The 14133-nt window shown below is 41.6% G+C and overlaps 1 protein-coding gene across 1 annotated transcript in view; it reads left to right on the top strand.

Moving 5' to 3' along the window:
- HS6ST1 (heparan sulfate 6-O-sulfotransferase 1) overlaps positions 1-14133 on the top strand; it is a 201883-nt gene that overhangs the window by 44201 nt on the left and 143549 nt on the right. The window lies entirely within an intron of this gene.

The raw sequence follows: 14133 nt of genomic DNA, 5'->3' as shown, positions 1-14133 counted from the left end.
TACTCCATAGCCAGTGTCTTGAATCGAAAGGGAGAGAAAAGAAACTTATACCAGTAGGTTTGCCTGGAGGGTGGTTGATAAATTAAAAGTAAGTAGCAAATACTTCTAGGGATATGGGGGGGGAGGAAAGAGTTTTCTGGTTAAGTGATACTTTAAATAAGGTCACAAATGCATTTCTTTTCTTGAAGTTCGCCGTTGCTGCTGGCTTAAGCGCTAAGTGCATAATGAGACAGAGATCTTTAGCTGATAATGTTGTTCATCAGACTCTGTGAAGCAGCCAGCCAAAATATTTAAATTGTTTTGAAAGATGAAGGACTGGACAACAGAAACCAGAAACTGCCCTGAGGGAATGACCCTGATTTCACAATTCCTTTTTTAACTCATTATCCTGTTTTAAAGTCACAATTTTCATGATACGGACTTTTAGAAGAGCTCTTGGGCCTAACCTTTTCTTGAGTTTTGATCATTATTTTGGTACTTTGCTGGGAGATTTAACCCTTTGAGACCCTGCCCAGATATATTCCATGGGTGTAAGGTAGGATCCTTAACTTCTTTAGATGGCAGTGTTCCCCGAGTAATGCTTAAAGCGGTTACAGACCTTTTGGGAAAACACATTTCATTTTTTTGTTCAAATATTGTCAACATCTTTCTTGAGAATAGACACTGTTTTACACGAATGGGGAAATGATCTAATTCTACTCATGCTGGCAGTGATTTTTTCCCAGGTAAACAACTCTAGTGCTGTCCCTGTGTTCCCTGCTATGCACCGGGAGTGCGGTGCCTGCCCTTCTAATTGCTGACAGTTAGCTATTGTTCCACGTAGAGACTCCAAAGTGCTGGCACAATCCATGATCTTTTGAGTCATCGTATCTAAGGATCCTGGTGCTAACACAGGCTGTGCTATGTAGTTTTAGGTCCTAGCTGCAGAGAGCCATTTGCATGTGTAGAGCCAAAGTAACTCCAAGAGCCAAAGTAATTCCAAGACAGTAGCACCTTGAGAACCTGAAAACCTCTGATTTGAGCTTGCAGTAGCTCTGTCCCTGCCCAAGCCCGCTAGCTTGCTGTGCTCCATATTATATTTCAAAATGTCATGTTATTGGACAAATACAGACATACACCTTTGTATATGTGCATAAATAAAAGAAATTGGTGTGGAGAGAGAAATTCAAATCAAATACAGCGGAAAAGATTCCAAAAGCTAGAAAGCAGTGCAATTCATTACCATTTCTTTTCACAGATTTTGTGGTTTACATCATTCATCATAATTTTCTTGAGAATTTTCTGCCAGAAAATTTGTTGGATAAGTTTGAGTTTAGATCTAGTGTTAAGTACTATTTCAGTCTGTAGAAGAGCCCCAGACAGCAATGGAGATGCCTTCTAAGATCTCAGGCAGGAATGAGTTTGAATCCTTGATACTATGGTGTCAGCTGCTAAAGGCAGGAGATTTCATCATTCTTTACCACAGCCAGGAATTACTTGATGCTGAGTTTTATATTTTTTTAAATGTCTAAGATTCTATTTGAAGTTAAAGAGAAAAAAAGAGAAAAGGAGTGGGTTCGGGAAGGAAGGGGAAAAAGGGGGGGGGGGGGGGGGGGAAGAGAAAGCATTGGAACAGGAGCACTGGAGCATCACATTGTCTGTGGAAGGGCCTGAAAGATATTTTTGTCTTGAGGAGCACACTCTCAGCATCCCTAGACATGGGAAACAGCACACCAACTTTTTCACTCCTTTCAGTGATTCTTTACCCCCTTCCCTTCCAGAGGTCAGCCAGCCTCGTTGGTTTGCTTACTCACAGGATAACCAAGTGAGAATAAGCATGCCCTGTTTCAAAGAGCAAAAAAGGCAGCAGTGGAGGTAGGAGTTTGGTGAGTGCATCTCAGCCTCCAGCTGAGGATTTGGGCCAGAGATGTCTCATGAAAGGGAGCAGTTAACCCCCAGGGCCCTTCAGCACACCCCTCTTGGTAGCCACCATGAGCTGAGCCCGTCCCTCTGCCTCTCTGAGGAACTCCAGCACTTGTACTTGGTAGTGATTTAAAGAAAAATCAAACCCCTGATTGGATAGCAATTATTTGAACTGTGTCCTGGTGGGAAAGTGTATGTATGTGTGGAATAAAAAGGATTAGTGGCAACACTCTGCAGAAAAAGATCATGGACCTAAACCAGGCAGGCTGTGTGTGACCTGCTCGAAGGCAGGAAGACGCACTCCCCTTCCCCTTTGAGGGGGGCAGGTGCAATCTGCCCTTCTGTGGTTTGAGTTGGTAACAGTTGGCAATTTGTAATAGTCGGGTTTTTTGAGAGGATAATCCCAGGTTAAAAACAAACAAAAGCTGGAAGGAGGCCTGTATTTTGTGACAGCTTTCCCAGCAGAGAGCAACTTTGTAAAAGAGGAACTGCATATGCTATCCTCTTATATTTTAAATGGGTTTTTTTTCAGGCACTTGTCTTACCTTTACCTGATTTGGTGATTTCTGAGCACCTTTGAATGCTGGAATGGTTTAATTCTTAATTCATTTTGAAAACTAGATCAAAGTGTGTTTTGTAGAACAGTATGGATTCTGACAACATTGAGTGCCCTTTCTAATTAAAGAATATTGAAACTTAGTAAGGGATTCTCAAAAGACAGTGTATGTTTTCAATCTGGAAGTTGCCCTGATGACAAGCCAAGTGATGGGACAAGAGGAAACAGCCTCAAGTTGTGCCAGAGGAGGTTTAGGTTGGGTATTAGGACACATTTCATCACTGAAAGGGTGGTCAGGCATTGCACAGGCTGTGCAGAGAAATGGTGGAGTCACCATCCCTGGAGGTGTTAAAGACATGTAGATGTGGCACGTAGGGACATGGTTTAGTGGTGGACTTGGCAGTGCTGGCTTGACAGTTGGACTTGTTCTTAAAGGTCTTTTCCATCCTAAACGATTCTATGTCATATGGATACTTCCAAAAATGCCCAGTTGCCATTTTTCTCTCATTTTTCCTAGCCAGTGTCTTAGCACCCACCTGACTTTTTCTCTATACAAAAAGCTAGATATTGCAAGGCTGACTGGAATTCCTGGCTTACTCTTTGGGAGCTTGATATTTCAGAAACCATTATGAATTTCTAAGGAATTCTTTGTCAAAATCTGTCCATGGTAAGCTTCCACAAGATACAGTACCGCTGAGGTAAACTGCAGAGGAAATATTCTTTGGATCTCTTTGGAGGTCTCCAAATATGAGAGTGAAATGGGAAAGATTTACGTTCTCTGGACCACACATAAGCAGCTTCAGATGAAATCATGGCTCTGCCTAACAGGCATTTAAAAGAAGAGGTCAGTGCAGCTGTGCGTGGCGCTCAGGAGCGCGGGGCTCCGTGGGCTGGGTGCGCTTGGAGTGCAGCTCCTCCGGGGAGCTGAGAAAGAGGTAGCTCTTGGAAGGCCACCGTTTAGGTTTCATCTCTCAGGCTGGGAAACCAGGAAACTATTATGTCATTAATCATCTATCCAAATATGCCTGCATATTATATAGACTCCATTGTTTATAAAAGGAAATTATCCATTTAATGAGTAATAGCAAAAGAAGGGGAGAGGGGAGAGAAACCCACTCCTGTATCCATTAAGACAAATTTCCTTGCAGGGAAAAGCCTTCTGTTTCCCATAATGAATTCCTCTGCAAATAGAAACATAAACTAAGTGCTCCTGCTATGCTAGTGATAGAAGACAGGGCATATGTATACTTTATGTATATTAAAATAATTGTGCAATAGGTGTAGAATAGAATTAGATGCCACTGTGACATAAATGCGTAGGCTTTGTAAAAATGTGGGGCAAGTTTAGCATGGCATACGTTAGCTTGAATTTCTTGAACTCTGTTAATTGTTAAATATTTTTTATTAACATTTAACAATAAATGTTAAAATGTTAATTAAAAAAAGATGCCTAAGGAGTCCCTTTGTTCCTGTGACATTCTTCCTTCTGTTCCTGATACCCATTTCTTTAATGTAATTATTTCTGAAATATGTTAATACAAAGCTAGCTATGAACACCCTAGACCTTTAACAGTGTAAGGTACCAAGATATGAAAAAGCAAATCATGTAAAGGGCTGTGTTATCTTCCAAGGGGGAGAGGATGTCAGGCTGTTGGTGAAAGTAGTGTTTGCTTGTGACAGCAGGTTTGTTGATTACTGTAATAGGAAAGGACAACAGCGCTAAATGGATAGGCAAAAAGAAATTTTAGACCAGAATACAGACTTCAGCTCTCATAGACAAATTAGCTGCAGAAAAGGGAGACCACCTTTCTTAGACACAAGGTCACTGATTCAAACGGTAGACTGGAGCCATTGCATTGACTCCTACACATGCTTTGAAAATGTAAAGCTGAAGCAATCAATTAACACATCTGACTGTTGTTGATCAGGAAAATATACTGTTTGCTGGCTGGCTGCATCTGTTACAGTTCCTTTGAAAAGTCACTAACAGCAGGATCCAAAATCCTCGTTGGAGAAAGATGGAGTGGAAAGATAAAAGATCTAAGTAAGAAAAACTGGAAAGGTAGAACTGGTGTGAACAACAGCTGCACTTATATCTGTGTATGATTTGTCATCTTTCTAAAATTATTTCATTGCATTTGCCTGTTTGCAGGGTACCAACTGTTTTCTTCCGAAGCCTCAGTGTTGCAGAAGCCAAGTATTGTCAGTAAGATCTCTCGAAATTTGATGTGGCCTATTGAAGCTAGATGGCATGTTCACATGGGGTTAAAAAAGAAACAGAGAATAAATTTATGTTGTATCATCTTAATGTATCATTTGGTGGCCCTGTGAGCTCCACAGCTGTATTAGTATGAAAATAAAGAGACTTTGCCATGGTTGTGGAATACATTTTCAGGTTATTTAACCCAATTCCCAACTTTTGCACTTTAGAATATAGTTCCTTCACTCCTAAATGACAGAGACTTTGGGAAACTTCATTTTCAGTAAGAGTTTCATTTTCAGTCAGAATTTCTAAGCTAAAATTTAGTGGAAGGACAAGATAAACTTAGTAATTCCAATTGCCGCCTTGAATTTGTGTTAAAATGTAGCACTCTGTTTTTTTCACATTATTTTTTTTTTTGTGCTGTTACACTGTGCTCTAGTAATGGAGGGTAGAATGAGTAGCTTTACAGGAGGAGGAGGAGACATCTGCGCTTTCACAGGCGCTTAGTCACTTGTGCTTTTTAGAATTGCCATATAGCCCTGGTCCAGGGAGAGAATGACCTGAGGAGCATCAGTGTGCAGCAGCTGGGTTGTTAATTGCCTCCCCTACACGCTGACTTGAGATGCGAAAGGCTTTTGGTGTAAACAAGGTACCTAGTGTGTTCGCAGAACTTACAAGCCATTCACCTGCATGGACAACCCATCTTGGTTAAGATTAAATGACACATCGTAACTTTTGCTGTTTCTTTCCATTTCTACAAAAGGTATTACATAAAAGTTTAGATGTATTTAGGGGAGATATAAAAGAGAGTGATGACATTTGTATGTGAAACTAAAAGAGTTAACTTTTTTTTTTTTAACTTAATTTGGTCTAGCAAAAGAGAAGATGGCATTTTGATTACAAACATCACAATGGGAATGATCTAACAAGCATTTTTATGCCGACTTTACCCTTTTCTATGCATTTATTGCAGTTGATTTCTTTGCACTCAGATCAGTGTTTGCTGTCATTACCACACGTGCACTGCAACTTAACCTTGCACTTCATTACTGACCAAAAACAATCACTACAAGTACAACCCAAACATTCTAACTTGAAAATAAAAATATGATGGTTTTTATAACCCATAAATATACTTTTTGAGTAATAGGATAGCATCTGTAAATCAGCATTCATTTCCCTTAAGTCAAGGAATTCTTCTGAGCCTAAATTGACTGAAGTTTGAAACAAAATGTAGTAGTACCCAAATGATGAAATGCCACAGAAATCTACGACAATTGATCTGTGGTTTATTAAAAGTATTAAAATTTTCTTTAAAGCAATATAAACTTGTTCAGGGGAACTTTTTCTACTGTATCCCGAAGGCTGTCACTAGGACTTCAGTTAAGATTGTTTAAAATGACAACATAAGTTTACAGTGTGGCACATAACATCTTATTCCAGCTCTCCTCTCCTGACTTGTCTCGTGGTGCTGGGTAAGCCACTTCACCCTCGTCCCATGTTTTTCTCACTAGCATGCATGTTCTCACTTACCTTCTGTTTCTTTTGTTTTTTAGTAAGTATTGTAGGTGCCTTGGGCCAGGAACAGTGTTTCTGCTTTGTGTATGTCCTAGCATGGTAGAATGACCGATCTTGCTTCAAAACCTCTGGGTTCTACTGTAATAGTAAATAAAATCATAAATAGTAAATAACAACCCCATAAGCACTTTCTAGTTTACCACAAACAGCTTTTGTTCATAATATATACCTTGCCTATTTTTTAAAAAAATAATTAAACCATGTGAAGTCAAGATAAAAATCCCAGAGTACTCGGATACAATTAAAAAATAAATTGGCTCTCGGGAAGAAACACTGTGCACTTGAGTCACTTGAAAGGAAAAAAGAAAGTGGGTAGAAATGCTGTATTGCTGTCTAGATGGAAAACATGTCAAATATGCATGAAACTCTCGGCCCAGGGGGTGGGGAGGTTGAGAAATGGAATGCGAGGTTTTTTTTATCAGCTAAAAGAGACCATTTGCTTTCAGCCTCACCTCTAATCCTGATAAAAGAGTTTATTGAACTCAGATGGTTTTCAAAGAGAATTGAAGGGCATGCTCTAATTTTATTTCTCAGAGAAAGTTGAAATGACGTTGTTGCCTTCATGTTCTCAGTGCTTCTTCAGAGCTGGAAAAAAAGCAGGAACAAAGCAGAAAAAAACCCACCCTGTCTGCTCCCTCTTCCCGGGCCTGGTGACAGGGTGTTTTTATTAACTTTGCTTGTACTTCCATGCCCTCTAGTAAAGCAACATGGAATCCGGCACAGGGCTGTAGCACAAGCTGGGGGACAGCCCGTGCTGCTCGCTCTGTAGCTTTCACAGAACCCGGGAGTCAAAAGCCTGGAAGGACGGAACCGGGAGGGGGGACTCAGCAGTTTCCCATTGCATCTCCTAGGATGAATCTCTTTGAAAATATCACCACAACTGCTGTTTCAAGTCCCCTTTGCTTTGCCAAATCCTGTTGTATACCCTGGCCTGCTTCAGAGGGGTCTATGAAAGATACAGAAAAGTGAGGTTAAATATGCTGTGCTTGCATACAGTTTAAAAAATAGTCCAAATGTCCATTAGCAATTGCTTAAGCAAGCAACAATTGCACAGACTGGAAAAAGTGAAATACCACAGCTGTTTCTTTACATAAGTTTTGTAGAAACCGTCCCTGGAAAATGCTGGTGGACAAGCTGAAGACACTGACTGTACTTTGGGAAAGATGTGGGATGCTGTAACGGTTGCTTTGAAGCAATATTGAAGGACATCAGGTTGCATTCATGCAGCGAAGAGTCTTATGCACATATTTTAATCATGTGGGGATTTTTGCGGTTGTGAATCTTTTTCTCTCTTCCTTTTGGACGTCTACAGACAATTATTGGATGAAAGGAGCTGGGTAGCTGAAGGAGCTTCTCATTTTTGTAGAGGAGGAGTAGGGTTTTCTTCTCTGTTTCTCTGTTTGTGACTGCCAAAGAAAGTTGTCATACCTTCACTTTTTTTTTTTTATAGGCTGCCTTTATAGTTGGTCTGTAATACACACTCCTACTTCTGAAATACCTTGTTCTGTTTGAAATTTATGATTTTCTTATTTGCTGAGGTTAAAAAAGGTATCTTGCTTGGCTACCTTTTCGTTACAAGCCTGGAATTGTGCGAGCAGCTCTTTGAATGCCTTGATAAAGACCATGGGAATGAGCAAATGGCCACTGAAAGCTCAGGAAGATGAAAGGATGGTATGAAGACATTTCTTCTGTTTTTTTGGCAGTCAGTGGATCAGGTCCTGCATCATTCTTTACTCAGAGGTCATGAACAATGCCTGCTGATTTGATCTTTTCTGCTTAGTATGTAATATTGAAGAGTCGAGGGTTCTTCCACTGTATAAATTACTTCTGGTTATTTTTTAGTTTCTCCTAATCTACTTGTAATTAAGAGAGGATAGAACTTTTTAATCAACTGCTAGTGGGGAAAGGTTAATTTAATAAGCTTGATCATTTATCAGCTAATAAATTGTAATAGGAAATGTCATTACTCTGTTACAGTGTATGCTGACCTGTTCTGCCATTTGTTTCTTACCCAGTGTTCGCAACTTGTGAGCCATCTTTTTTTGTTTCTAACGGGGTTTCTGTCTCTTAGTGCAGTTTGCCAGTGTGGTAAATTCGTCCTTTCGTATGGCAAGCCCCATCCTTGTATTATGCATGAATCTTCTTTGTTTTCAAGGCCGCCAGGTCTCCAGATCCATAAATATTCCATGAATAGAAAGGCCCTTATGCTTGCCTTCTGGACTGGAAGTGGTTGAGAAAGAGGAGAGGTTACAGAAGTAAGGGGATGGGGCAAATGCTAAGCAATTCTTCAGTTAATTCTTAAAAAAAAAAATAGAAAAATGGAAAAATCTTTGTGAATTTCTCCTGCCTTCCCCCTCCATTTACAGCACGTTTGAGCTGCTTTTTACACTGGAGTGGTACAAGAAACTATTTTGTTATTTAGTTCCTGACATTTCTAATGTCCTTGGAACATTTTTAGTGTCGAATACCAGAGAATGGGAGGAGGAGGGTTAACAATGGTTTGAAGTCATCTTGTTGTTAATCGAATGTTATTTGTGTAATTACCTAGTGAAGATGTAATGATATGGCACGGAATGTGACTGTGGCTTGCAGCATCTATAATAATAGGGGTGAAATATTTACAGTTTTCTTCTCCAGGTAACAGTTTTACTTGTTCATTTTATGCATCCATATAATGTTTTTTTGTCTTTGTGTGATTCAGTTGTTTTTATGTTGTTTTTTTAACTTTTAGCTTCCCTTCCTATTGCCAGAGTAGCACCTGCTGGCTAGAATTGATACAATTGCCATCTTTAGCAAATAATTTATCTCCTTTATTTCAAATTTATTCAGGACATTGCCTTATCTGTTTCTTTGCTTAGAGTGGTGCCAATTGCCGGAGAAATCGCCAGCAGTACCTTAAAGAAGGGTCTAATTTTTATTCAGGAAGTATGAAACAGGATGCAGTGCTGTGGTTAAAAGTACATTTGTGCTCTCTTTTCCCTGATATATAAGCTTTTGCTCCTAGACATATTTCAGATCCTGTCAAAGTTCTCATGCCAAGCCAGAGTATCTTGAGCTTCATCTCTGTTCCTTAATATATGTGAGCTAACTTTAAAAATGACCACGTGATCTGATGGTTGGATCTGTTCAGTAGATGCCATTAGCTGGAAGAACAGTGATGGAGATACTGGAATGAAAAGCAATGGCTAGGTCTGCATGGGGATTTTTTGTCCTTGTTGAAATGCAGTCAGTATTGTGTTATCAGGGAAATGCTGCTGCAAACTTCTGAATTACACGCTGAGAGGAGCCTGACAGTGAGGGGTATGCTTCCCCTACAATTCCCGCACTGCACCTCAACAAAAAAAGAAAGTGAGGTACCTGTGCACTGTAAGTTACATTGTGGACTTCTGAGAAAATTAGTTTTATCTATCAAAGTTATAAATGTGTGCAGAATGAAATGGTGTAGTGCTAGTCAACATCCAGCTGGGATTGACCTGAGGCACCACATGGACATTTTGTGAAAAAAACAAACAAACAAACTGGATTTAGCCTGTCTGTGGACACTTAAAATGTTGAGAAAAGCTGTCCTTGGAAAGTGGTGCCGTCTGGTACATGACAAAGAGGGAACAAGTGTCTAAGAAACTTCTTATGAGTCTAAGTACAAGGTTTGTCTTTACCGAGTACAAGTGTGACTTCGTAGTACCCACAGAAAGGGAGAACGGGAGGGGAGACCTCTGTTAGAGACTGGGAGCTGTCTCGTCTGGCTGTGGGCCAGGGAGCAGAATCTTAATGGGAGAAAACCATGAGTTGCCCAGGAGTCCTCCAGCACTTACCTCCCTTGGGCTCACCCAGCTGGCTCAGCAGTTGCAGTATTTCAAGATCTTCGTTGTATTATGTGCTGAATTTTTGAGGCGTTTATTTCTTAGGTTGGTAGGGAGTTACAAGTGACCATGGGATCTTGTTGGGTACTATATAAATGGTGAGCTGTGGCCCAAGCCCTACAGACTTTCCAAATTACACAGAGACATAACATGGTTTGAATAGTGCGATGGTGGAAGTTAGTGGCAGTCAAAGACGCAGTTTGGATCTGTGTTTCTCTGCTAGCCCATGCTGTCTGTTTAAATAATACTGTAAACAGTCATGGCGACAAATAAATGATAATTACATCTAAAAGCTAAATGTTTGCAAGTGTAAGCGCTGCACATAGTCTTCATTGTGATGTCTTCTGTAGAACTGCATAAAATAGGAACTTGTTCTGAAAAGAGAATCTTTACATTTAGAAACTCAAACTTTTCACCTTGCAGTTCACCACTGCGCATCCCCTGGGCTTCAGCTAGCTGTAGGTAACCGCTTCCTGTTTTTTTCCTTAGTTTGAAACCTCAAATCTTAAAAGTATTTTAACTTTGCATGTCTCGGAAACCTGCACATCTCAATGCAACCACCTGCTACTCTCTGCACTAGACATGAATTTGCCATTTTGTAGCAGTTTGGTGAATACTGCGTTGAACTATTTAAAAATCTGAAATAAAAGCAAAGAAAGTGAATAGGTAATTTATTATGCTGCTTCACAGTGAGAAAAAAAGAAGCTCACTAAAGAGGTAAAACCTTCCTCTTACATGCACTTAATGTATTTTCTGTTGGTTTGCTTGCGTATGAGTTGTTTTAACTATCAGTATAGTCTGTGAACTTGGCTGCCCAGTGCTTACACTCCCTGTGTTTTTTCACCTTGTGTTCTTGCTCCCAAGAGGAGACAAGAGTGTAGGAAAGGACAGACTGGATTTTTGCAGAGCACAGCTTGCAGTTCTCATCACTGTTCAATTTCTAATATTCTGTTATCTCTGCTCCTGAAATACAGAGGATTTTCAGGGTGAGTGCTGGGAGCTGGAAGGAGGAAGGGAAGGAGTATTTTTAGCCAGGAATGTGGGGTTAGACCATTTTCTTCCCCGCTTTGCCTGGTGCTGCCCTGACCTCTGATAAACTCGAGGGGAGTTAGGACTGGTGTGGAATTTACTCACACTGAAAGCTTAGTGGTTTGAGCTGAGAATAATTTACTGAGCCACTTTCTGCCTGCTGATGAATGACTAAGATGGTGAAATTTAAAGGGGGAAAAGGAGTTGCAGAGAGGATGAATGGGGGAGAATTTTAACAGTCTGGCAGCTCCATTTACTTGGAAAATCCTGTGTCCAGCAGCCATGTAGACACCCTGGTGCTGATGTGTTTCTCGTGAACAGAATTTAACAACCTGGCCTGGGTAACTAAACTGTTAATTAAGCTGTCACAGGGGGAATGTGAGTGAAAGCCCTGGCACTACAGGAGTGTTTTTAGTATAATCCTTAGTTGTTCTTTGAGCAGTTGCCCTAATAGGCTTCAATTCGTGGAAACACTTGAGCATGCATGTGAGATTTCAGCTCTTTATTTGTATACATCCCAGTTTTCACCACAACGGTGCCTGCACCCTCGCAGCCTGCAGCCAGAGCAGAGGAGTGCCAGCCCTGCCTGCTCCGACCTGGGCAGCTCAGCTGCGCTGCTTGCGGGACAGTTACTTGAAATTCCTTAAGTCTGCACAACAGTAAGTACAAAAAAAGCTGCATTTTTGAGATCCTGATCTCTGGCCATTCCAAGACAGGGACCCACTCCTCATACCAAAGGATCATCATGGTCTGCTTTGGGGAGAGGTGAGCAGGAGCACATGGTTATTCTCCAGAGCACCGGGGAACTCTGAGATGTGCTTGAATGTTGTGTGGCTGGAGCAATCAGTCAGTGTTCACCCCTTTCTTCCAAGATGTTTGGCAAAGATGTTTTTACATAGATCCTGGAAAGGTGCAGCTCTACCAGCAGCACAGCGTATTCTTCTGGCTTTGGGAATGGAGAAGTAGGAAGTGACAGTAAGGATTTCACAATGTCTTAAAACATTTGGCATGTGGCTTTTTGGCAGAAGAAGATGACAAAGAAAAGTCTAAAGGCAATAATACATCATGAGTTAGAGCCAAAGAGGTTAAGCTTTTGTTTGTAAAGGAGTGGGTTACTTTACAGTGCACCCTGAATGAGGTAAACACACTTCCAAGAAAAAACTTGAACAAAAAAACCAAAGCCCACGTGAACCAGAAAGGCTTTTCATTGACGTATTTGGTTTTAAATGCCTTATTTCATGATCTTTTTACTAGTGCTTTTTTTCTTCAGGTTTTATTGTGTGTTTATTCCGAAATGAGCACTTGGTTATTTTTATTTTTTTTTGTACCTAGTTCCGAGTCTTGTGACTTTATAGATCTTGGTATCCCTCTACTTTGGAATAAGGTCAGTTGATTTCACAAACCTCTGCAATTCCTCAGCTCACTTTTTAGGTGAGACTAAACACAGAAACTTTTATGATGACTAGGGGATTTTTCAGGCAGACGTAAGTGAGCAGAACCTGGAGTTCATAGCATTAACTATAGTATTTTCTCTGAGAGTTCAAGACCCTGCAGGTGGTGTTGAAGTAAACAACAAAACTGTCAGCTAGTGCTTACATTGTAGCATGGTTATCCAGGGAAGGGGTTTGAGCCAAGCTAGGTAAGCGCAGGTTAACCAAGCGCTTTCTGTGACCTGCCATATTCTTCCCGACCAGGCTCTGATCAGATTCTGCCAGTTGTGCCAAAAGGTGGTGTGATTTTGCAGCAACCAAGGAGCAGGATAGGACTTGCCAAATACTTGCATGCTTGCAACTGACGCCAGAGCTGAAGAAAAAAAAAACAACAAACCAGCGGCTCTGGCAGCCTTATTGAAAATGTCGCTTTGTATTTTTTCTTCCTTTTCATCTTGCTTTCTAGCAATGGTCGCACAGTTGCAGTGGCAGCATCTAGCTGTCCAAATATCTACAAGCGTTTTTGTTTTGTGGCTTATAGCCAGGGTGTGTGTGTGTAAGGAAATGTGCAGAAATTCAGTAGTTTCACCACCCCCGTTCCCTCTTTCAGGAAGGGCAAGCCAGGTAGAAGATTTGGCACTCTTAAGATCTTTAATTTTTAAGTTGAGGGTGGAAGGGACGTGATTAAATTAGTCCATTGGTCTCCTCTTTCTTTACCCTCTTTCTATTCCTGGTTTTCATTCGTCCCTTCCCCTTGGATTCCTGTCAACTGGTTTCTGTACTGTTTCATTGCCGACAGCCAGCAGCCGGCTCCCAACCCGGGGCTGAGAACAGCCATAAATCACGCCCAGCACTGTGTGCTGGGAAGAAGGATGCTTTCAGTGAGCTCGGGGCTTGTAATGCACATCAGCGTGTCAGCCTCTCCGGAATGCCGGGGTGAGCAGCGAGAGGGAGGGAGCAGGCAGAGCCCTGCGCCATTCAGGGGCTGTCTGGCTGTTTGTAACTGGCCTTTGTTGAGTCCCAGTCAGGTCCCCCTCAGGTCACACATTTGCACTTGTTTTGAATAAGGTAGAAGAGCCCTTGAGAGCCTGCATTGCCAAAGAGGGCCAGGGGAGAGCAGGGAGTGCGTTTGGGGCTTGGGAAAGCAAAGGGAGGGCGAGCTAAAGCTCCTCAAGTGCCGCGGATGAAGGTCAGAGGTCTCCTGTGCCCTTGCGCTGCCTTCGTGACCTTTTTAAGGCTGTTGACTGTGACGATTTCCCTGCCTGAGGGATCACTGGCATCTGCAGGCATTCCAGCAGCGGTTAAACACCTGTGCATCTGCTGCTGACATTTCATTAGCACGAGTAATGAGGCTGGATATTAACTATCTACCTTTCTGACTGGTCAGGAGAGAAAACCAGGGAGGGAAGCTGCAGGACATCTTGGGGCTTGTGAAATCTTCGTAGGAAAAGAAAAGCACCATCCCCTCAGCCCTGCTGCTGAGAGCAGAGCGTGTAGAGCCCTCAGCATTGCCCCGGCCTGGCCCTGCTGCACTGCGGCCATGAGCTTAAAGCTGTTGCCCATTTTTACAACCAC

The sequence above is a fragment of the Falco cherrug genome, chromosome 11 (genome assembly GCF_023634085.1).
Source record: "Falco cherrug isolate bFalChe1 chromosome 11, bFalChe1.pri, whole genome shotgun sequence".
NCBI lineage: Eukaryota > Metazoa > Chordata > Aves > Falconiformes > Falconidae > Falco > Falco cherrug.
The sequence above is the reverse complement of the archived record's forward strand: the minus strand, read 5'-3'. Positions and strand labels throughout refer to the sequence as shown.